At 39.8% G+C, this 23,147-nt stretch overlaps 1 protein-coding gene and 1 long non-coding RNA gene across 3 annotated transcripts in view; both read right to left on the bottom strand.

Moving 5' to 3' along the window:
* C1H1orf141 (chromosome 1 C1orf141 homolog) overlaps window positions 1-9,685 on the bottom strand; it is a 55,692-nt gene extending 46,007 nt beyond the window's left edge. The window contains exon 1 of one of the 2 annotated variants that reach the window (XM_012171585.5): window positions 9,565-9,685. The gene's annotated coding sequence lies outside the window, so the exon portion shown is untranslated. Of the gene's footprint in view, window positions 1-9,330 lie in introns of both variants that reach the window. The other variant, XM_012171450.5, reaches the window with a different exon arrangement.
* LOC132659276 (uncharacterized) overlaps window positions 1-23,147 on the bottom strand; it is a 652,410-nt gene that overhangs the window by 62,123 nt on the left and 567,140 nt on the right. The window lies entirely within an intron of this gene.

The raw sequence follows: 23,147 nt of genomic DNA on the forward strand, positions 1-23,147 counted from the left end.
TCCCAGTTACCTCTTCAGACCCACTAAGTTAGGATTTACAGAGGCAAAGGCCAGGAATATATTTTTTAAAGCCCTTCTAATGCAGCTGTTTGCCAAACCAGAATTTGGTCACCACTCTTTAGGAATAGCCATAGTAAAACAGCTGCACCCAGCTAAAAAGGCGGCTGGGACTTGCAGTCCCTTTATCTCTGTGATACAGTCAGGTGAAAATCAGGATTTTCTTACTAAGAGACAAATGGAAAATAAATATCAGAAGCTCTGTCATATTCATTTTGTCTTCTCTCCTGATTGTTTCCCAAATTCTCTGCTAGGTAAATGGCTCCCATTACTCTAAAATGTTTTCCTATTTTGAGTACAACAGAGTAGAAGATAGGTATCTCTCACTAGAAATTAAAATTTTAAAAAAGGATAATGGCAAATTTTCTGTGTTGGTTTATAGATAAAGTAAAAGCTTACATCACTGGAATTTTGGCTAAGAGATGGGAACCAAACTAGGGAATAATTTGAGCTTAAGAATAGAGGTATTTACCATTAATTAGGGCTTCCCTGTGCCTCAGACAGTAAAGAATCTGCCTGCATTTCTGCCAGTGCAGAAAACTTGGGTTCAATCCCAAGGGGATGGGACGATCCTCTGAAGAAGGGAATGGCAACCCACTCCAGTATTCTTGCCCGGAGAATTTCATGGACAGAGAAGCCTGGTGGGCTACAGTCCATGGGATCACAAAGAGTCAGACACGACTGAGTGGCTAACACTAACACACTCCGGGAAAACTCCTTCCTACCCTTTCTCTAAATATATAATAATCACTTTCTCTTGTATATTCTACATCCTACATATCTTTTCAGTTTTTTTCCTCTTATCCATTCACATTGCTATTTGTCTCAGTGTAAGATTCCATAACTTGTCCGGGTTAATGCAACAGTTTCAAAATATCTTTGAATATTTGTTTCATCCCATCCATTTTATTCTTATTTTTGCCTGAATTATTTTTTCAAGAAAAATACAATCACATGCCTCCCTGATTACACTCCAACCCTTCCCTATAGATTTCAGAACAAAGGTCACACTCCTTGATTTATCCTAAGAGGCTCAAGGTTTGGCCTCTGACTAAGTCTTGAACCTCACCGGCCTTCTCTTCATGTATCTTTGATATCCCAGTCCTGATGAACAACTTGCAGCCCTTGAATGTGTTGTATTTTCCTTCACTAGTTGCTTTGTCTTTGCTATTTCCTCTGCCTACAATGCTGTTATCCATTCTCTGTATTTCTAAGTCCAATGCATCCCTCAAGATCCAATAGAAATAATACCTCTGCTGGGAGGAATTCGTGATAAACTGTGATTTAGATGCCCAATGTCTACATTCACACAATAGTCTCTGTATACAGCTGTCCTAGTTCTGTAATCACGCTCTCTTAAAGCATTTGATATACTTTATCCCCACTCTATACTGTTTACTGAAGGCCAGAGGCAGATCTAACTCATCCTGGCATCCCGAATACCTAACAACCTGAATAAATGAATAACCACCAGCCGTTGAGGAAATGGAGAATGGTAAATGAAACGCAGAACAACCAGAGATCAAATTGCCACCATCTGCTGGATCATGGAAAAAGCAAGAGAGTTCCAGAAAAACATCTATTTCTGCTCTATTGATTATGCCAACACCTTTGACTGTGTGGATCACAATAAACTGTGGAAAATTCTAAAAGAAATGGGAATACCAGACCACCTGAACTGCCTCTTGAGAAACCTGTATGCAGGTCAGGAAGCAACAGTTAGAACTGGACATGGAACAACAGACTGGCTCCAAATAGGAAAAGGAGTACGTCAAGGCTGTATATTCTCACCCTGCTTATTTAACTTATATGCAGAGTACATAATGAGAAATGCTGGACTGGAGGAAGTACAAGCTGGAATCAAGATTGCCGGGAGAAATATCAATAACCTCAGATAAGCAGATGACACCATCCTTATGGCAGAAAGTGAAGAAGAACTACAGAGCCTCTTGATGAAAGTGAGAGAGGAGAGTGAAAAAGTTGGCTTAAAATTCAACATTCAGAAAACGAAGATCATGACATCTGGTCCCATCACTTCATGGTAAATAGATGGGGAAACAGTGGAAACAGTGGCAGACTTTATTTTTGGTGGCTCCAGAATCACTGCTGATGGTGATTGCTGCCATGAAATTACAAGACACTTACTTCTTGGAAGAAAAGTTATGACCAACCTAGACAGCATATTAAAAAGCAGAGACATTACTTTGTCAACAAATGTCTGTCTAGTCAAGGCTATGGTTTTTCCAGTAATCATAAATGGACATGAGAGTTGGACTATAAAGAAATCTGAGCACCAAAGAATTGATGCTTTTGAACTGTGATGTTGGAGAAGACTCTTGAGAGTCCCTTGGACTGCAAGGAGATCCAACCAGTCCATCCTAAAGGAGATCAGTCCTGGGTGTTCATTGGAGGGACTGATGTTGAAACTGAAACTCCAATACTTTGGCCACCTGATGCAAAGAGCTGACTCATTTGAGAAGACCTTGATGCTGGGAAAGATTGGGGGCAGGAGAAGAAGGGGACGGCAGAGGATAAGACGGTTGGATGGCATCACTGACTCAATGGACATGGGTTTGGGTGGACTCTGGGAGTTGGTGCTGGACAGGGAGGCCTGATGTACTTGTGGTCCATGGGGTCTCAAAGAGTCGTACATGACTGAGTAACTGAACTGAACTGATGCTTGCTTTTAGTCTGCATTTACATTTATGAGTATGTATAAATCTTTCACAGAGTCCTGTTGAGGTTCTCCTAGATAAAGCCATAACATTAGAAAACACTGCTTTCTCTCCCATCTTCAAACTTAGAAAGGCAACATAGTATACTGGTTAAGAACATGAAATCTAAAATTGGGCTGCTGGGGTTTGAAACCTTGGCTCTGCTACTTACCAGCTGTGACTATGGGCTAGTTGCCTACCCTCTCTGTATTGTCCCATTCATAAAAACGGAATAATAGAAAAACCGACTTCATTTGGGCTGTTATGAGGTTTAACTGAGTGAATGCAAGTGACACATAAAGTGTTTGATAAATGAAAGAAGTAAATATAAGTAATGATACACTTACTGGTTAGGGATAAAATGTATGAGATTACCTGTAAATTCTGGAAAATGCATGTTCCACGTATGCATATCATTTTGTTTTTTTCTGCATACCTGTCACCATGCAATCACCAATGGTCTCCATATGTCTGATGGCCTACTTCACAAGATATTTCTTCAATTATACCCAAACTAAATGCTTGGAACTTGGGAAACAAAGAGAATTTATTCAGCAAGTCAGTATCTTCTATTTAATCCAGTAATTCAGTATATTCTAGTTTAACTCAGAAATTTAATATCTTCTGTACCATGTCATCTATTATCTTTTTTCCTTTTCTTCTCTAATTTTCTCATAGTTTTACTTCTCAATTTTTTATTCAATTCTTTTTCTGAGTTCAGTCAACAAAAACTAAAAACTCATTGTCTCATAAGGTGTTAATGTCGGTCTTGAATATATAGTCAGTGTTTAGGGAGACAGTTTGATGCTACTTTAATAAGCATTATGATGTTGCCACACTAGAAAGTGAAAGTGAAGTCGCTCAGCCATGTTCCACTCTTTGCAACCCCAAGGACTGTAGCCTACCAGGCTAATCTGTCCATGGGATTTTCCAGGCAAGAGTACTGGAGTGGGTTGTCATTTGGAGACTCACCAAAAGACAAAATTAGTTTGTATTCAAGTAAATAGATCTGATCATCTGCCTTTCAATGATATATTAACTAGGGGTGAAGGAGATTATCTTATTTCTTAAATATGCATAGATACACCTGAAGCAATCTTATATACACTTACAGTTGCTGGGAAATGCTCCTTTCTGGAATGGAGAGTTCTTATGTGGTCACAGAAATCTAACCCATAGAATCTTGGGGTTAAAATGGACAATAGTCTTTCACATAATTCCATGTACAGTGAGGCTACATTGACCCCAACTGACAAGCCCTTTCTGTTCAGTTCATTTCAGTCACTCAGTCATGTCCAACTCTTTGTGACTCCATGAACCGCAGCACGCCAAGCCTCCCTGTCCATCACCAACTCCCAGAGTCCACCCAAACCCATGTCCATTGAGTCGGTGATGCCATCCAACCATCTCATCCACTGTTGTCCCCTTTTCCTCCTGCCCCCAATCTTTCCCAACATCAAGGTCTTTTCAAATGAGTCAGCTCTTCGCATCAGGTGGCCGAAGTATTCAAGTTTCAGCTTCAACATCAGTCCTACCAATGAACACCCAGGACTGATCTCCTTTAGGACGGACTGGTTGGATCTCCTTGCAGTCCAAGGGACTCTCAAGAGTCTTCTCCAACACCACAGTTCAAAAGCATCAATTCTTCAGTGCTCAGCTTTCTTTATAGTCCAACTCTCACATCCATACATGACTACTGGAAAAACGATAGCCTTGACTAGACGGACATTTGTTGACAAAGTAATGTCTCTGCTTTTTAATATGCTGTCTAGGTTGGTCATAACTTTCCTTCTAAGAAGTAAGTGTCTTTTAATTTCATGGTGGCAATCACCATCTGCAGTGATTTTGGAGCCCCCCAAAATAAAGTGAGCCACTGTTTCCACTGTTTCCCCACCTATTTGCCATGAAGTGATGGGACCAGATGCCATGATCTTAGTTTTCTGAATGTTGAGCTTTAAGCCAGCTTTTTCACTCTGCTTTTTCACTTTCATCAAGAGGCTCTGTAGTTCTTCTTCACTTTCTGCCATAAGGGTGGTGTCATCTGCTTATCTGAGGTTATTGATATTTCTCCCAGCAATCTTGATTCCAGCATTTCTCATGATGTACTCTGCATATAAGTTAAATAAGCAGGGTGACAATATACAGCCTTGACGTACTCCTTTTCCTATTTGGAGCCAGTCTGTTGTTCCATGTCCAGTTCTAACTGTTGTTTCCTGACCTGCATACAGGTTTCTCAAGAGGCAGTTCAGGTGGTCTGGTATTCCCATCTCTTTCAGAATTTTCCACAGTTTATTGTGATCCACATAGTCAAAGGCTTTGGCATAGTCAATTAGGCAGAAATAGATGTTTTTCTGGAACTCTCTTGCTTTTTCCATGATCCAGCAGATGGTGGCAATTTGATCTCTGGTTCCTCTGCCTTTTCTAAAACCAGCTTGAACATCTGGAAGTTCACATTTCATGTATTGCTGAAGCCTGGCTTGGAGAATTTTGAGCATTACTTTGTTAGCTTGTGAGATGAGTGCAATTGTGCGATAGTTTGAGCATTCTTTGGCATTGCCTTTCTTTGGGTTTGGAATGAAAACTGACTTTTTCCAGTCCTGCGGCCACTGCTGAGTTTTCCAAATTTGCTGGCATATTGAGTGCAGCACTTTCACAGCATCATCTTTCAGGATTTGAAATGGCTCAACTGGAATTCCATCACCTCCACTAGCTTTGTTCATAGTGATGCTTTCTAAGGCCCACTTGACTTCACATTCCAGGATGTCTGACTCTAGGTGAGTGATGATCCTGGCTTTTACTTTCAATGCTATTGTCTTCCTTAAGACCTTAAGATGTTCATTTTCCCTTCTCTCAGTTACTGTACTCTAATCTCCCTAATTTGCCAGACCCTAACTTTCCTCCTCATCCCTCAACAATTGGTACTTCAAAATGCCATCAGAGCTGGCCTAATTAAAAAGGACACTGACACTGATCGGGTCTAGCTCCAGCCCTCAAACCTTAGTTTGCTCCCCAATATCTGCAGAGTAACACACAAGCTCTGCAGATGACATACAGGACAGCTCAAGAAAACAATCCAGGATCTGGCTCACTCCACTTTCCAGTTAACCTCCCCCATAACCCATCTTCTCCTGCCATGCTTTACCATTTGTTTTCTGGGACACATCCTGCACCTTTCCAAGCATGTCCTTCACTCCTGCTTTTTTTTTCTTTCTTTCTAAAATATTTATTTGTTTGCCTGTGCCGGGTCTTAGGGGTAGCATACAGGATCTTCAGTCTTCATTGCAACATGAAAACTAGACATGTGGGATCATTGTTCCCTGACTAGGGATTGAACCCAGGCCCCTTGCACCGGGAGCTCAAAGTCTTAGCCTCTGAACCACTAGAGAAGTCTCATTCCTGCTTTTCATTTCATTGGGATGTTCTTTCCTAATGTCTTCTAGTCAAAAGGCTATCCTTTCTCAACTCCTAATATAAAGGTGGGCTTGCCAGGTGGCACAGTGGTAAAGAATCCACTTGCCAATGCAGAAGACACAAGAGACATGGATTCAACCCGTGGGTTGGGAATATCCCTTGGAGTAGGAAATGGCAACCTGCTCCAGTATTCTTGCCTGGAGAATTCCATGGGCAGAGGAGCCTGGCAGGCTACAGTCCATGAAATCACAAAGAATCAGACACAAATGAGCACACAGCACAGCAATGTAAAGGCAAGCTCTTTTCCAAGACTCTCCTTGACATTCTCTCATTCTTTGTCCCACTGACAGTTACATTTTATTATGTGTTATTGTATTTTGTCCTTCATGTTAGAACTTGGCACATTGTAGTACAGAGACTTACCATTTGACAAATCCTTTCCTCACTGTGTTAAATCTCATTTAAAGCAAGAACTGATTTACCTGCTTTGAATCTCAGCACCAGAAAAGGATTTTACACCTAACTGGGATCTGAAAATTATCATTTAGTTTGGAGATGTCGCTGAATAAAGCATTTTATGGGGAGCAATCCCAGTTTATCTGTGATGGATGATATTAATTCAAGATGATTTACTGGGGATGAAATATGAAGTTGAGTGAATTATAAGATTTGGTTCTTGCCAAATCTAGACTTGGTAAAATTATTTTCAAAGGAAACTGAGATTTATGTTCTTGATTACTGGCTCAGTAATGACAGGTTTTTGAAAAAGGACCTAATGAAGTAGAGAACTTGCCAACTAGGGCAGAATAAAATTCCCAGTCACTCTCAAAGTAAATCATCCGCTGGCTTCACTGCAAAGACTTGGCTACATCAACAAACAATTTCAAGGTTGTAAGGCCAACATTATAAGCAATCAGAGACTGAGTCATTACTAAAAATAACAATATCAAACTAAAAAGTTACTCTTTAAAAAGCATTAATTCATTTTAACAGTACTTTTGAACTGGAAAAAAAGTCAAAAATCAAACAAACAAAAAGCCCAATGCTGCCAATATTATAGGCTCTGCTAAGAAGTCTTCTTCAGCAAGTGGCAAACATCTCCAATTAAAGGAAAAACTAAAGAAAACTGAAAGTGGCTTTAAACTCACAAACTAAAGAGCTGGACTGAGCAACTATCCAGAAAATGGAGGCTCAAATTAACATTTACTCTTTTATCTGGCTTCATCAGGTAATATGTTCACTCCTTGCAGGAAAGACCTCTTATACCTGAACCTGACACAGACCACTAAACAACTGTGCTAAGTTGCTTCAGTCGTGTCTAGCTCTTTGTGACCCCATGGTTTGTAGCTGCCAGGCTCCTCTGTCCATGGGACTCTCCAGGCAATAATACTGGAATGGGTTGCCATGCCCTCCTCCAGGGGCTATTCCTGACCTAAGGATTGAACCCACGCCTCTTAAGTTTTTTGCATTGGCAGACAGGTTCTTTACCACTAGCAATACCTGGGAAGCCCCACTAAACACTGTACTGAGCACCTAGAAAGCACTTGTTGTTAAGTGATCATGTTTTGCTCCATTTGAGATAACTGGCTAAATTTCTTTACCTCACATTCCAAGTACAGACACAAGAGAATTCTTTTTTTTTTTTTAGTCTAAAATGTTGACTCATATTACAGGCTGAATTATGTCACCTTCAAATCTGCCTGTTGAAATCCTAATCCCAAGTATCTCAGAGTGTGGCTGTTTTTGGAGGGAGGGCCTTTATTTTTTAAAAAGTAATTAAGTTAAAATACTTTAAATGAGGTCATTAGAGTGGGCCTTGATTCACTGTGCCTGGCGGCATACAGGAAGAGATTAGGACACAGACAATATGCACAAAGGGCGGATCAGGTGAGACACAGGGAAAAGGGGTCCATCCGCAAGCCAAGGACAGAAGCTTAAGAAGAAACCAATCCTGCAGACACCTTGATCTGGAACTTCTAGTCTCCAGAATTGTGAGGAATAAATTACTGTTGTTTAAGTCATACTGTCTGTGGTGTGGTGACCCAAGGACAAAGGTGCAGATAACCAAGGAGGGTCTTGGAATGCAGGAAAAACCAGACCCTTATCGTCCTTCCCTCCCCCATGTTGTAACTATTAATGGAACAGTATAACCTGTCTCCCCACCTACACCATTGGGAGGAGGTATTTGCTTATTCTTCCCCCCCACCCAGTATACTTTCCTCATCCAATAAGCAAATGACCTGCAAGATCCCTATCCCACTCCTTGTACCCTGGGTAGAAAGTAGACTAAGGACCCCTATTCAATGCTGGGTCTCCCTTGAGCTGCCCCACTGTTCTAACAGCATCTCCCACTGTAATAAACTTTATTTCCCTTTCATTCTGCCTCATGTCTGGAAATTCTTTTCCAACCCGCGCATGGACCATGACATGTGGTATTGCAGTTGTGGAAGCTTTAGCAAACCAACACACCCCACAAATAATGAGAACTAACTTTAAAAATCATTATTAGAAGATTTAAAGATTAATCCTGGCCTCTGTGCATAGATCCATACTATTTAATTTCTTGTCCCCTTTGTGTTATGAGAGCAGGGGAGAAAATTGATTCTTGGTTTTCAAACATTACTAAAATTTGCCTGTCACCAATTTGAGGTTGGATGGTAAGCTTCTGACGAAAAATATCAAAGATGTTTTAAAAGTATGTGTATAAACTCTGGGGAGTGCCATTGTGAGCAACCAATGAGATTACGATAGGAGGACTTATTGGCAAATTTGAAATCGCATCACAATTATTGCTGGAGTGATCAACTCCAACCAGCCCCATCCACAGCCGTTCTGTCTGTTTCGGAAGTTTGAAATGCACCGATTATGATGCCTGGAGCCCGCCCGCACTTCATGCGGGTCCTCCAGTTCACCTTCCCCGGGAGCCTGCATCTCAGGAGGGCCGCGCGAAGAGGCTCAGGGGTACCTGGAAATCAGGGAGCCCTTCGCAAATACTCTCTGCCTGTGGTCCTTTAATAGCAAACCGAAATATCAAAGATGTTGTGATTGAGGAAACTCCTTAAAATTAAGTATAGAAGAGGCAAAAGTCCTTTCAAGGAAGCTGGGAGAAGCCCCTGAGGCCTGCCTCCCACCTGTGTCCCACACTCACCGGGGAAGCTGTGCTGGGAGCAACTCCGCCGCCCAGCGTGATAGGGACGCCTCGCGCCCAGTCCCTCCCCAGCCAGATCCTGGGGGAGGGGCGGGACGGAGAAAGTTCTGTTATCCGCTGCGGAGGAAAAGGGCCTAAGACTTAAAAGCATGCGTTTCTTATTTCGCTTTCCATCTCCATACAAATTTTAGCTTTCAAACTTGCAACGCCTCCGCCTCCCCAAACCGCACCTACTTGCTTTTCTCTTCTGGCTCCGGTAACTGTTCTCTGCCAGATTCAGGCCCTTGGCTATGCGTCCTGTGTCCATAGAAACAGTTTCCTGAGCTTTCCTAGCCTTGAAAAGGTCTCTGCCTCCAGGGGATTTTGCCCACATACTTTTGTAACTAAGATCCAAAGTGACTCACCAAATCCTCAAGGATATAAAAGCTATTATGCTGAAGAGTGGAAGGAGAGAGAGGTTAAGGAAAGGAGAGAAGTACAAACAACTGGGGACAATGACTCTGCTTCTCTTTATTTCCTTCTGGAAATGTCACAGTTCAGAAAGAAAGTTTCCTCCTTGCACTTTGCAACTCTGAATGGAAGTTGACAGCCTGTTTTGAATACTTGATGAAAGATTGCTTTTTCATGACTTATTACTTAAAAAAAAACAACACCTCGTTCCTAAGGCCATGAAACCGCCCACGTTATTGGTAAAATCACCCTTGTATTTTACAGGTTGTGTAGCAGATTTGGCTACACACACACACACACACACACACACACTACCCTATTCACACACACAACAGAATCATACTTTAAAAATGACTGACTTGAAAACATTCTTGATTTGATCGAGAATGTGAAAACTTTCTACAACAATGATTAATTTTTTAGTCATGAATTGTGTTGATAAGTATTTCAGGAATGTGCCTTAACTGATGCAAATCAAAATGGAAACAAAAGCTTTAGAAAACAGCATTAATCATCACAAGTCCATGCTAGTGGCAATGACAGAACTTCACAAAAATAAATATAGTTTTGATTATGTAGCAATCAAAAGACAGCTAGAAATTGTTATTCACCGCCAATGTATGAAAACATTGGAATCGATTTAAATACAAGATTTTCAATGATAAAAGGTACAAGGTAGTTTAATTCTATCATATTTCATAAACCATATTCATGAAGTGCAATGATTTGTATGGGATTGGTAACTAGTTTCTAGTGAACATTTGACTAATATTGTTACAATCCCTTCACCTCAAATTTGCACAAAGGTGAAATTAGTGTCTTAAAAAAAGGAAAATTGAATTCAGAAATGTTAGCTACTTAACAATTTTTAGTCAATGAAATTTATAAAGCATGAATCATATAAAATTCTTGGAATATTATCATTATATCAGTTAATATTTATGGAATACAAACTATGTGCCAGATAGTAGACTAGAAATTTTTAGTAACATCTCTTATTCTATCCTTCCTCTTTCATTAATCCTCAATCTTTAATTAGTATGTATGGGAAAGGTATTATCTTCAATTTTAGAAATGATCGAACTCAAAGAAATCATGTGATTTGCCCAAAATTATACAATTATTCAAATAGATGGGGAAATAGTGGAAACAGTGGCAGACTTTATCTTTTTGGGTTCCAAAATCACTGCAGATGGTGACTGTAGCCATGAAATTAAAAGACGCTTACTCCTTCGAAGAAAAGTTATGACCAACCTAGACAGGATATTAAAAAGCAGAGACGTTACTTTGCCAACAAAGGTCTGTCTAGTCAAGGCTATAGTTTTTCCAGTAGTCATGTATGGATGTGAGAGTTGGACTATAAAGAAAGCTGAGCGCCAAAGAATTGATGCTTTTGAACTGTGATGTTGGAGGAGACTCTTGAGAGTCCCTTGGACTGTAAGGAGATCCAACCAGCCCATCCTAAAGGAGATCAGTCCTGGGTGTTCATTGATAGGACTGATGTTGAAGCTGAAACTCGAATACTTTGGCCACCTGATGCGAAGAGCTGACTCATTTGAGAAAACCCTGGTGCTGGGAAAGATTGAAGGCAGGAGAAGAAGGGGATGACAAAGGATGAGATGGTTTGATGGCGTCACTGGCTCAATGGACATTGAGGTAGATTTAGGTAGATTCCAGGAGTTGGCAATGGATAGGGAGGACTGGCGTGCTGCAGTCCATGGGGTCGCAAGGAATTGGACACGACTGAGTGACTGAACTGAACTGAACTAAGTATTAATGATATAGCATAAAGTATTTTCTCTTAATAAAAAAACATTTGGTAAAATGTACACCAGAAACAATTTAAACGGATTCTTTCCTAACTTCCTTAATTACTTCCTTAATTACTCTCAGTTAAATTCAACAGGTATTTACTGAATGAGTTCATGAACCTATTATAGATAAACATTGGGTAAAGGAATATAATAAATGTATTATTTTAAAAGTATGCAATGTCTTAGAACATAAACTGTATTCTATAAGAAAGCAAAGAAAGTGATACTTGCAGACTTTTTCCTACTGCAAGGTGTTTAGGCCATCCATAAAGTTAGAGGGCATCTTCTCCAAGACCACCCTCACTTCTGACACCAAGTTTGAACCCTCAGCTTCAATAATTAGCAGAAGGACTCAAAGAACTCACTGAAAGCCATTATTGTCAGGATTAGGGTTGATTATAGGGAAAGGATACAGGTTAAAATCAACCAAAGGAAAAGCACACAGGACAGAGGCCAGGAGAAGTGCCACATGCAGAGATTCTTTTGTTCTTCTCCTGGGGTCAGAAAGAGGTTGCTCTCCCAGTACTGATGTATGACAATATATAAGGAGCACGGCCAACCAGGGAAGCTCATCTGAGCTTTGTGTCCAGAGTTTTTAGCTTTTAGAGGTTCATCATATAAGCATGATTGACTCCTTTCCCCCCATAGTTAATCTCAATTGGTTGACTGATCCAGAGCCCCTACCTTAAGTCACATTGTTGTTCTTTCTAGAGTGGTCATCCCCCACTAGACTAAGTGGTCAGCCCCCGCAAGACTATGCAGGAGTAGACAGCCCTCCACCCTGAATCACATTGTTGGATTATCCAGTGTGACACAAGGCCCCAGGCAAACAAAGACACTCTATCAGGCACAATACTAGGACCCAGAGAACCTCCCAGAAGCCAAGAACAAAGTCCAGAGTTTCTCTTTGGGCAAGAGATTCTTCATTATATAGTCTTTACTACATATTGACTTTATTTTGTTTAAATAATATTCAGATATTTATTTAGCCATTCAAAAATGGTGAAATCCTTTGCTTTCCCATCCCCACCTTCTTTCCTCTCTGGAATGGGAGCATCTCTTTTCCTGCCCCACACAAACCATAAGGCCTGGGAGAAGTGTCAGTATTTTTCAACTTGCCTATCATCCCCTTCACACCTTTATTTTTTTTCTTCTTTAGGAAAGGCCTTCTTTTATGAGGTTCAACTATCTCTCCACACCAACTTATTAACAAATCCCCAGCCATCTCTCATGTTTATGGATTTGAGATCTTTCTCAGTCTTCATTTCTTTAAATTTATGAATCAGTGTCTCACCTTAACACTCATTCACCTCCTAGATTAAAGCTTTTTTACTTCATTGTCCAATAAAACTGTAACTCTGAAATCTTGAGCTTTACCAGTTTGTCCTAGATCACAAACTCTCATTCCTTTAGCCCGTCACCTCTCTTACTTCTAGATAAGGAACTCTTTGGCCCCTTAGTTTCCTCACTCTCATTTGCAAATCCAATGGACATCTTTCAGACCCGATGTTATTTGACTTCAGTTCTGAATTTGACATTGTTGACTTCTGGCTCCTTGAAATATTCCCTTCCCTTGGCCTCAAGGGATGCTACTCTTTCCTACTTCCCTTGCCTCACTGAGAATATTCTTATTACCCTCTTTTGTGAACTCCCATTCCTCTGCTCTCTCCTCAAGTATTATTCTACCCTGAGATTCTTTCCTGTTTTTAATCTTTTGTTCTAAGACAAGAGGGAAGGAGACAGGGCACAACTTTTAAAAGAATGGCATAGCCATTGAGGAGACAACATAACTGGTTAGAACCAATTAGGCCCCAGATGGCAGAAGATTTGACTTCCAGTAGATGGTTAGCCATCATTATATGCTCACTGTAATATGCTCAAATGACACAACAGCTGGTGCCAGGACAGTTCCAAGGCTGACCGTAAAGCCCACAAAGATGGTAATGGTTCAGTTTCTGGAAATCCCCTCCACACACTTGATAGCCTATGAAATTACGCAGCTCATAAAAACTAACCTGCCATATTTAAAATGGCTGCTCTCACCTTTTGAGATTAACTGCATTCTGTCTATAGAACGTGTATTTCTCTAAATAAATCCACTTCTTACCTATCACTTTGCCTCTCACTAAATTCCTTCTGCACTGACATAAAGAACCAGAGCTTCATTAAGTCCTGGAACCTAGTGTGCAATCTCAATCAAAAGACAGTAGGTTCGAGTCCCAACTTGGCTGGCACAAGTCCCATTCTGAGTTTTGGCTGGGTTAGTGTCTCCTCTGTGCAGTTTCAGTTCCCTTCCTGGCCTTGATATTGCCCTCAGAACACAGCCCAAATTACACAGTGTAGAATATGGAAATGGAAATATCTACCATCTGAGTCATTTATGCTGAATAGAGTTCTGATTTTTTTTTAATTTGGGCCAACCCCTGGCACACAAAATGACAACCTTATCAGTTCATGTAAATTTTTCAGATGTTTCAGGTTTTCATCTTTGTGCCTTGGGGTTCATGCTGCTCCCTCAGCACTTGTGAAGAACTCACTCAACTCCAAGTTTCCAAAGGGGAAACATATTGTCTATGCTATGCCAATGAGACTACTGACCACAACCGCCTGACCACAGTGACTGGTTTAGGGAGATGCACGTGACTCATGAGAGACCAGTTAGGGACCCCAGTTAAGCTACCATGGAAGTTACAACTACTGTCAGACTTTTTCATAATAAAATAAATCCTCTTTGTGCACAGAGTAGTTTGGGCTTATTTTTTTCACTTCCTATGAAAGGATATCTAAAAATTGATACTGAGCTCTACAAATATTTGTCAAGTGAATGGAAACTGTAAAATAGGTAGATTAATGATCTCATAGGGCTGGTCTGAGAATTAAATCATTTACCCATCTGAAGCATCAGGCCCGATGCCAAGCAAAAACAGATATTCAACACTTTCATTATGTTGCTTCCCCCCTAGCCCTCTCCCTATCCCCACAAAGTCCATACAACACAATTAAAAATTGCTACCTGAACTTGATTTTATAGTACTAATAAAGCACATATTCTCAAATATTTAAATTATTTTTCCCTATAAATCTTTTCTTCCTATTAAAGAACACAACTTTTTTTTGTTTTTCAGAGTCCAAAAGACTGTTCTATACATCTGTGTCTCTTTCGCTATCTCACATACACGGTTATTGTTACCATCTTTCTAAATTCCATATATATATGTGTTAGTATACTGTATTGGTGTTTTCCTTTCTGGCTTACTTCACTCTGTATAATAGAACACAACTTTAAACATATTCTTTTGTATAATATCTTAAAATGTTTTGCTTGATTTACACGTAAAAACACAGTATTTAAAGTAAAAGATTGTAAAATCTGACTTTATAAATATTTAAAATTTCTGCATGTCCAAAACCATCAAAACATTTTAAACTTGGAAAATTACCCAACATGTATAAACAAAAGGTATCTCAAAAATCTTAAGCATCATTAAGAACAGGACAAACACAATAATGGAAAAGAAAATGCATTGATTTTAAACAGTTCATTTGCAAAACACCTACAAATAACTATTAATTATATTTTTAATTATCAACAAAATATTCAGAGCCACATTCATTAAGCCTACAAAATATAACTTTCCCCTTATCATATTGGCAATTTGGGGAAAGAAAGAGAAACATGCACACCTATGCTCTACCAGTGGAAGTATGATTTGTTAGAATGTTGGTTTACAATTTGTAGGACATTTTTCAAAATATATATAAACTTTGATTCAGCAATTTCATTTGTAAGAATGTATATTTAGAAATTAATCATAGAAATGCACAAAAAATTAGGAACAATGTTGTTGGTATAACATTCTCTATAATGGTGTGAAAAATTAAAAATAGGATAATAGTATCCAGGTGGCACAAGGGGTAAAGAACCCGCCTGCCAGTGTAGGAGACATAAGAGACTTGGGTTTGATCCCTGGGTCAGAAAGATCCCCTGGAGGAGGGCATGGCAACCCACTCCAGTATTCTTGTCTGGAGAATTCCATGGACAGAGGAGCCTGGCAGGCTATGGTCCATGAGGTTGCAAAGAGTTGGACACAACTGAAATGACTTAGCATGCATGCATCACCAGAGTCAGCTGCAGGGACCAGTAAATAATAAAGTAGGTTCCTGGCCATGAGCTCAGTCGTGTCCAACTCTTTGAGACCCTGTAGACTGTAGCCCACCAGGCCCCTCTCTCCATGGGATTTCCCGGGCAAGAATACTGGAGTGGGTTTTCATGTCCTCCTCCAAGGGATCTTCTTGACCCAGGAATCGAACCTGCATCTCCTGTGTCTCCTGCATTGCAGGAGGATTCTTTACCTGTTGAGCCATTGATTCAAAAGAATAAAATGAAGAGAAAAATTATATTCCCTTACTTCACATACCCTTTTACCACTTGATGGCAGTATACCAAAGTTTTCTTTAAAAAAAAAAACAACATAGTTATAATGACTTGAAATGACATGAAATATCTCATGATAAGGGCTGCAAAACAATTTCCCCAAAATGTGCTCTTTTCCATTGGAGATTAAGCTACTGTGACTACACTGTAGGTTTTTGAGAAAGATTCTTTCTGCAATGTGTCCCTTCTCTTTCAGCCCCTGCCCACTTTTATACCTACTATAGAGTAAAGAAATTACGATTATAATGCAGTGAAACTATTGAATTAATATTTCAACCACTTTCTCTTTACTTTTTGCTGCCACCGAGGTCTGATTTGTCTCCTTACATTAGCATTCCTTATTGAAACAGGAAGATCTTCCTTTTATTAAGAGTTGTCTTTCTAATCAAAATGCTGACAAAAAATCATTATAAAAGTTGATAATTATGAAAATTCTTATATATTTACTTCTTGCGTTATACTTACATTTCTTCTTAAGCTACTTATAATGATTTACTTAAAACTCTAATAATTAAATTTAATAGTTTATATCAAATACCATTTTATTCTCTGAACTAAATGTTAAGTTAAACATTGACAAATTGTTATAATTCTAAAAGAAATAACACTCTCTCAAACTCCCTTCTATTTCCTTTTGGCTTCCTCCTGCTGATTTGATCATTCCTGTCCAGGCTCTTCTTTTCCCTCTCACTTCTTAAATGTTAGTGTTATCCAGGGTTCTGTCTTCACACCGCTCTTTTCTCTTACCCTAGTCACTTCTCCTAAGCATCTCGTCCATATCCAAAGTTTAAGTCATCTCTTATTTACCGATGATTCCTAGGTTTATCTCCCCAGCCCCATCTCTTCTGAAACTCCATTCATTTTGTGATGGCCTATTAAACATTTCCACTGGAGGCCCCACAAACACTGCAAATTCAACATGTCTATTCGTTAATTATGTCCCTTCCTAAATTTGTTCTGTCTCACTCCCTTCTGCCCTTTCACTTGGTCAGTGAAAATGAAATATTGGAATAATTTTAATATGAATAATAATAATAATTAAAATCATTAAATAAGTTCTGAGTCTTTTATATGCATGCATGCATGCTAAGTCACTTCAGCCATGTCCAACTCTTTGCTACCCCGTGGACTATATGTAGCCCTCCAGGCTCCTCTGTCCATGGGATTCTCCAGACAAGAATACTGGAGTGGGTTGCCATGCTCTCTTCCAGGGAATCTTCCCAACCCAGGGCTTGAACCCATGTCTCTTAATGTCTCATGCACGGGCAGGTGACACTTAACCACTAGTGCCACCTGGGAAGCCCATTTATATGCATCAACCTTATTTAATATTTAAAACAAGCCTATGAGGTAAGTACTATCACGAAACCATTTTGCAAGTGAGGAAACAGACTTTCCTACAGCTACGTAGCTAGTAAGTAGAACTGAGACGTAAACCCAGGCAGTGTGTTTTCAGAGTCCATACCACTAACTCACACTTAACAGGAGCAGCACCAAGTGTACATGTTTCTAAACATGTTCTTACTTCCCTTGCAACTAGGTTGGGATCATCTATCCAGCTCTGGACAATGAAATGGGAATGGAAATGATGTATGTCTTTTCCAAGATAAGGCACTTCAAGAAACTGTGTTCTCAGTCTTTTACTTCCCCTCAGTTGTGGCCATGAATTCCAGATGGCACAGCTACCTAATCCATATCATTAAGGGAAAATGTGGTAAGTTCCAGAGATTTCAGAGTTTGCTGTTACCACTGTGGATCCTAGCCTATCCTGACTGATACAAGCCATATGCCAACAAATGCCTCTATTCTCCTTCACTGTTCACATCTGACGGATCAATTACCAAATTGTTTCATTCCTCCTTAATTCTTCTTCCTCTCAGTTCTTTCCATAGCGCCTTAGGCTAAACTCTCATTGTTTCTTTAACTGGGACAGCTCCTATAGCTTTCTAAATAACTCATCTTCTTGCCTCCATCTTCAACCACCTTCAATCCACACTCTACTGTGCAGCTGGGTTGACCCTTTTAAAATAATGTATTAATGCTCTGTTATTTCTTAACATTTTTAAGTGGCTTCCCATTCCCCAAGAGATAACAGCCAGTCTTCTCAGCATGGGCTACAAAATCCTTGATAGGCTCAATAACATCTCACTGGCCACTCCTTCAACCTATATTCAATTCATTCAGGTCCCCAGATGCCCTTTATTCTGCTTTCTAATGGGCTTGATAAAGGACAGAAATGGTATGGACCTAACAGAAGCAGAATATATTAAGAAGAGATGGCTAGAATACACAGAAGAACTGTACAAAAAGGATCTTCACGACCTGGATAATCACAATGGTGTGATCACTCATCTAGAGCCAGACATCCTGGAATGTGAAGTCAAATGGGCCTTAGAAAGCATCACTACGAACAAAGCTAGTGGAGATGATAGAATTCCAGTGGAGCTGTTTCAAATCCTGAAAGATGATGCTGTGAAAGTGCTGCACTCAATATGCCAGCAAATTTGGAAAACTCAGCAGTGGCCACAGGACTGGAAAAGCTCAGTTTTCATTCCAAACCCAAAGAAAGGCAATGCCAAAGAATGCTCAAACTACCGCACAATTGCACTCATCTCACACACTAGTAAAGTAATGCTCAAAATTCTCCAAGCCAGGCTTCAGCAATACGTGAACCGTGAACTTTCTGATGTTCAAGCTGGTCTTAGAAAAGGCAGAGGAACCAGAGATCAAATTGCCACCATCTGCTGGATCATGGAAAAAGCAAGAGAGTTCCAGAAAACATCTATTTCTGCTTTATTGCCTATGCCAATAAACTGTGGATCACAATAAACTGTGGAAAATTCTGAAAGAGATGGGAATACCAGACCACCTAACCTGCCTCTTGAGAAATCTGTATGCAAGTCAGGAAGCAATAGTTAGAACTGGACATGGAACAATAGACTGGTTCCAAAGAGGAAAAGGAGTATGTCAAGGCTGTATATTGTCACCCTGCTTATTTAACTTCTATGCAGAGTACATCATGAGAAACGCTGGACTGGAAGAAACACAAGCTGGAATCAAGATTGCTGGGAGAAATCTCAATCACCTCAGATAAGCAGATGACACCACCCTTATGGCAGAAAGTGAAGAGGAACTAAAAAGCCTCTTGATGAAAGTGAAAGAGGAGAGTGAAAAAGTTGGCTTAAAGCTCAACATTCAGAAAACGAAGATCATGGTATCCGGTCCTATCACTCCATGGGAAATAGATGGGAAACAGTGGAAACAGTGTCAGACTTTATTTTGGGGGGCTCCAAAATCACTGCAGATGGTGAGTGCAGCCACGAAATTAAAAGACGCTTACTCCTTGGAAGAAAAGTTATGACCAACCTAGATAATATATTCAGAAGCAGAGACATTACTTTGCCGACTAAGGTCCATCTAGTCAAGGCTATGGTTTTTCCAGTGGTCATGTATGGATGTGAGAGTTGGACTGTGAAGAAGGCTGAGCGCCGAAGAATTGATGCTTTTGAACTGTGGTGTTGGAGAAGACTCTTGAGAGTCCCTTGGACTGCAAGGAGATCCAACCAGTCCATTCTGAAGGAGATCAGCCCTGGGATTTCTTTGGAGGGAATGATGCTGAAGCTGAAGCTCCAGTACTTTGGCCACCTCATGTGAAGAGTTGACTCACTGGAAAAGACTCTGATGCTGGGGGGGGGGATTAGGGGCAGGAGGAAAGGGGGACGACCGAGGATGAGATGGCTGGATGGCATCACTGACTCGATGGATGCAAGTCTGAGTGAACTCTGGGAGTTGGTGATGGACAGGGAGGCCTGGCGTGCTGCGATTCATGGGGTCGCAAAGAGTCGGACACGATTGAGCGACTGAACTGAACTGAACTGAATATGGTGATCCTTCAGGGAGTGCCTCTCCCTTGTATCTTATGAAATTCAACTTAGTTGTTGCCTTTCAGGAAGAAATCTTGCCTGACACTTTATTCCATCACCTCTATCTTGGGCTCCCGTGGCCTCCCTCTTTTGTAGCCTTTATGCCATTGGATGGTAGCTCTTTTTTCCCTCTATCTGTGCTTATTTTACTAACTGTCATATTCATGATAGTATCTTCCCTACCATGCATGCACAGTGTCTGGCACATATTGGATAATAAAATATTTTCTGAATGAATTAATATGTTCATGAATGTGTGAATGATATTCCTAGATAGCCTGCTGGGAATGCAAGATCATTGAAATATTCACAAAGTTGCATTCTCTGGCTGTGATACTCCGAGACGGTTTCCCAGATGCCATTCAGCATGAGCTGCCAGCCACCTACATGAATGAACCATCTTGGATGTTCCAGATCAGCTGAACCACAGATAACTGTGGCTCCAGTCATCATCATGTCAGACCGAACAACATTTCAGCTTAGCTCAGTCATCGCCTTCTCTGCTATTATAGCTTCATGTGATCATGCCTCCTATGCGTGCAATGGCAAAGTGATAATCTGCTGCCTTCCACACCTTTGCCAAAGTTACCAGTGCCTGCTGACACCTCCGCTAATGTTGCTGCTACTAGATGTTGAGAGCGCAGATGTCTACACCGGCGTGCAGTCTCAGGTCCCTGTGGAAGTTGTCATGAATGCTGCTGATCTCCTGCACTTCATCAGCCTACAAAGATCACTGTCAAACTGTGATCACCCCAAACATCCGTTGGGGCTGGGCCACTAAATAATCTGAGTGATAGATAGAAATAGTGCTAAATTCATATTCATTTCTCCTCCTTTATCCTTGGCCCACTGTCCTTAAGTCATACTTTTGTGCCATGACATTCCCTTCCCTTGGATTAAAATTTCTCTGAAGAGGCATTAGGATGCTTGATGTACACAGGGCCTAAAATGCGAATCCCACCAGACCTGCAGACGTGACCAGAGAAGGCTGAAATCAAAGAGGTTCGACATGCCCAGATCCTGGTGGACTTAAGACTAAAGCTATTCACTCATATATTTATTTAAGTGTAGAATACTCATCTCCTCCCACTTCCATTTGCTAACAGCTGCCATTTTCCTTGGGGAAACTGCCCTGACCCCCTTCCAGTGAGTTGTGATTGGATTGTCAATTGTAGTACATCATTCCACTCTAGCCTAGAAGGATGAGAATGGGATCTTGTTCTGGTCAATCACAGTACCTCCTTTCTCTAGGAAAAGAGACTGTTCTAAAGGATTAAGTATAGGCTCCAAGATAGGGCAGACAGAGTTCCTCTCAGAGATTTTCTTCAAGAAAAGACTCCTTTCTTGAGGTACAGAATAAGAAAGTTGTAGTCTGGGGATTCTATGTGGAAAATATTTTGAGAAAATAAAGCCTAGAAGAATTAAGCAGATGAGAGACGAATGGCGTGAAAGAGAGAAAGTCCTGGTTGTGTTAAGTTGGAAGTTTCTCTCCTTGAGATACCTGAAGTTAACTGCTCCTCACAGAAATTCCATCAGTTCCACAAGTGGGCTATATTCTTTTCCCCACTAATTCCCACTTTTATTTTAAATAGTTTGAATTGGATGCCTAGCAGTTACAGTTAAAAAAAATTTTCTGACTATTGCAAATAGAAGCAAACCAAAATGATACAAAATATTTTTCTTGTTTTTATTTGCCTTATATTCACAATGGGAAAATGACTTAGAGTAAAAAGAGCTGAAGTTGCAGCATTTTAAAATAGTTATCTAATAAGAAAATAATGTGCTATAGTATATAATTTGTGGTTGCTACAATCTGATCTAATGAGGTTAACAAATTGTTCAAGAAATGAAAATTAGACTTGCAGAGTTTTTTGTAATGGGAAAAAATCATGGAAAATAAATGCTTCCTTGGAGTAAAATGACCATTTTAAAATTTACTCTGTTTTGTCATTTTTTTCTTGCAACTCCAATTTGAAATTTTTTTTTAAAGAATATCTCTATAATTTTCTGAGAATTCTTTTCTATTGAGTAATGCTGTGCTCTGGATTAATGAAGTTTTCTACTGGTTTCTAGTATGAAACATGCACAAATGTTTAATGCTAGCATATTAAATCATACTTTTATTTAACAACTGCTTAGTATTAACCTAAGAAGCAAATCTCAGCAAAACATAAAGGTTCATGTAAACAAAGCTGCAGCAACTGGAAATATAAAGTTATCTAAAGAAGACAAGATAATTAAATTAACCATCCAAGATATACTCTTATCAAACAGGAAAGTAGAAAATTGACAACCTAATTTATACTATAAATTGTCTTTTCACAATGTATTTACCAGTATGAACACTTTGATTTCCTAATACTGTAAAGAAAAGAAGCACAAGGAAGAAATATCCTAAAAGAGAAAGTCGGTTAGCTACTGAAGACAAAGTTAATATTTCTCCCTAAGTTAAAAAGAATTGAATCACACTTGTAACTTGTGATTGGTTGGAAGATGTGTTAAACTCTTCAGTGTTTAAGCCACTGTACTCTAGCAATTTAACAATAATGACTTTCCTGGTGGTCCAGTGGTTAGGACTACGGGATTCCAATGTATGGGTTGTGGGTTTGATCCCTGGTCAGGGAAATAAGATCCCACATGTCTCATGGCTAAAAAAACAAACAATACACTATATGTGCCCCATTACTGACTGAGAGACGAAACTCTCACCATTAGACTGCCAGAAGATTCTCCTGGCAAAAATAGTTAACAAAACAAACTGCTTTTTTTCAATTGAATTCTGGTTTCAAGTATAGCACTAATGACCTCAATGTTTAATTTGTTTTTCCTTATGTAAACTTGTGCTCCATTTTATTTGAGACTTTTCCCATTCTATTTGATTTGATTTTAGCGTGGAAAGGCGCACAGCATTGAACTCACGACAGAAATCTTGCCTTATTCTACTTGTTATCACCATAACCAAGAAACCAATATTGATCAGATAATTATGTGCCAGACACTGTGATATACATTTATAGATGCAATCTTACTCAATTCTCCTCCAAATCCTATATGGTATATATTATTACCCACATTTCACAGTGAAAAAAACTAACAGAAAATGGTCTTGTGACTTGTCTAAGGTGATTCAATTAATGAGTGGCCAAACTTGAATTTAAACTTAGATTTCTCTGGCTCCAGAATATTTCTCTTTTC

Source organism: Ovis aries, chromosome 1 (assembly GCF_016772045.2).
Source record: "Ovis aries strain OAR_USU_Benz2616 breed Rambouillet chromosome 1, ARS-UI_Ramb_v3.0, whole genome shotgun sequence".
Lineage (NCBI taxonomy): Eukaryota > Metazoa > Chordata > Mammalia > Artiodactyla > Bovidae > Ovis > Ovis aries.